Source organism: Mus pahari, chromosome X (genome assembly GCF_900095145.1).
Source record: "Mus pahari chromosome X, PAHARI_EIJ_v1.1, whole genome shotgun sequence".
In the NCBI taxonomy this organism is placed as follows: domain Eukaryota; kingdom Metazoa; phylum Chordata; class Mammalia; order Rodentia; family Muridae; genus Mus; species Mus pahari.
This window is the reverse complement of record NC_034613.1, coordinates 41585188-41587815: the sequence shown is the minus strand read 5'-3', so window position 1 is coordinate 41587815 and position 2628 is coordinate 41585188. Positions and strand designations below refer to the sequence as shown.

The following is a 2628-nucleotide window of genomic DNA, read 5'->3' as shown; positions in this document are numbered from 1 at the left end:
AGGGCCTGAAAGGTGGCTCAGGGGGAAAGACATTTGCTGACAAGCCTGGCAATCAGAATTGGATCTCAGGAATCCAAGATGGAAGAAGAAAACCGATTTTCCTAAGGTCTTGGGACCTCCATTCACACACACAGACTATGCATGCATAACTACACAATAATAATAATAATATAAAATTAAAAAGATTATGATTACTTCCTTATCTACAATAATTTCAAATTGTTTTTTTAAAGGTCTTCACATTTTTATTCTTTGTGTACAAAGACTAGCATGATCGGTTCCACTTGGTAGATAGTCGAATAATCCATTCAAGGTCGCTTAGTACAACTTAATGACACCTATGGCCTTCTCATATTGACGGAAGTACTGAGGGCACATGTTCAGATGGTATTTAGGGATCAGATTGTAGCGGTTAGAGCAGACCCAGCAAGAGCAAGAACCCTAGCCGAACTTCCGTGTGTGACTCCAGTAGAGTTGCTGGTGACCCATCTTGCCTTCAGATGCCCAACGAGGAAAAAGGTTCAAATTGGTTTAAAAACTAAAATCATTTGGAAAATGAAAGTCTACTCAAAATACTCTGAACCCATAATTAATGGCTTTGTGTCCAAGTCAAAGGCTGTATCGCACTCATATATTTTACAAAATGAGAGCAACTGTATATTTGTTCACCACTGGTCTCTTTCAGCCCTCCATAGGCCAGCTTTTCAAACCAACATATGAAAATGTTCTCTTGGGTCTATACATTACACAGTATTCTGTTTTAAAACCTATCTAGCTCTTAATAATTACCTGAAATAAATTGGAATTGAAGTAGTTTCCAAGTCTAACTTTCTAATGAGTCGTGGGATTAGTTAGCCAATATCCTTCCTGACAAGATTTGAAAGCATCTTCAGACTGAGTCTCACATTCATTCATCCAGTAGGGTTGAGCGGCTCAGTAGGACTCTACTGTTTGGAAGTCAATGTTGCCGTACACATAAAAGCAAAGCACCCTCCCCTCAACAAGGCCAAAGCAGAGACAGACATTAGAGTTGCCAACTGGGGAGATGGCCTCAAAAAAAAAAAAAAGCAGTGCTTTGAAAGTTTCGTGAATAAGCACAGCCTTGCTTTGATTGCTCACTGCTAGCTGGATCAGAAGAGGAATTTCCACACTCAGTTATAAGCATGGCTGGCGAAGGGCTGTGGATTCCACCAGACAGTCTGGAGACAGCCAGACTGGGAGAAGAGCTCCAAATCTGGCAACAGCAAGTGTGGAAGGAACAGTGACCTATGGGGGAGACTCAGACCTCACAGGCCAAAGCTCTCCCAGCAGAGGGCAGTGCCTTGGCGAGCAGGCCGGACCTAGGCTAGCTGGAGACAGACACTTCACTGGAGAGACTGCACCAGCTTGAGACCGAGGAGAAAAGTGAATTAAACTGTTCTTTGACTACTGTAAGTGACACTGGGGACTACTGACCAGGGACAGTGGGATTTTACACTTCTGTGATTCGCCTAGCTTCTAACGCCTACCACTTTGGATTGGGTAATAAACAGATCTCTTTCTCCAGCTTGGTCATTAGGGCTTGCAAATAAGGAAATGTGGAGTCACTTTAAAGTAGGCTGGCCAGAGATTCTCTCAGGTTGCTGAGTGTGCTCGAATAAAGAAGGTGTGAAAAGCCCCAAATCCTGCCCGGTCGTGTGGCCCCATGGATGTGACATGAAGTTCACAAATAGAAAGTTAGGAGCAACAATTTTCTCTAAAAATAGAAGTTAGAGTTATTATTTGCTTTTGAATTTCAAGGCTATGAACGATGGCTTTTAAAACAAGGCTTCACTGTGCAACGGCCAGGTGGGCAGTTTGTTATGCGTTGCAGATGATAAAAAGACGAAATGAAATTATTCCACAGGCTTAACCATTTGCAATCACCTTTCGATATCGGTTACCATTTTTGCTGTGCAGTAGTTGGAAATAGTTGGAACAAAACTGAATAGTTCACCATAAAGTCTACTTGTAATGCTGATCCCTTTGAGCCTTGTGATTTAAAAAAAAAAGTTTCGTATTTGCTGAGGAAGCTGAGGCAGATAGTAGAGTGTCATACATGACTAAAACAGCACCTTCAAAAACCAAGAGCCCACACCAACTCTAAGGGTCGTTTGCATACGTTGCTTCGGAAACACATCAAGTGGAAAGAAATAATAGCAAAGAGAATCAACTTCCTAAACTGTTTTATTTTCCCAGTAACTTCCAGCTGAGGGATGTTTGGTGTTCTCAACACTTAGATTATTGGCTGGCGGCCTTGGGCCAGGGAGGGAATCAGGTCCTCAGAAGCAGCTGCTGGACACCTAGAAGCCTAGGGACTTGGGCGGGCCCGGGGTCGAGCCAAACGGCCAAGAGCTCCAGGCGTGAAGGCTGGAGCTGGAGGTTTCCCCCGAAGCGCCCTTTCTCAAGGCCATTGCCCCGACCTGTAACCCGGCGGGGCGGCCCTGCTCGCCCGCTCGCTCGGCAGGGCGCGGCCCTAGCGCCACCCGGCTCGCCCCGAAGAAGAGGTGGGACTTTCCCCACCGGAAGTGAACGCGGCCAGTCTCGGGGAATTGGGGCACCTCAGCCAGTGTGTCAGGGAAACCCTTCCGGGTTTATACTGGGGGGTGG

At 45.5% G+C, this 2628-nt stretch overlaps 1 pseudogene; it reads right to left on the bottom strand.

Moving 5' to 3' along the window:
* Positions 1 to 318: 318 nt before the first annotated feature.
* LOC110313809 lies at positions 319 to 498 on the bottom strand (annotated as a pseudogene).
* Positions 499 to 2628: the final 2130 nt, after the last annotated feature.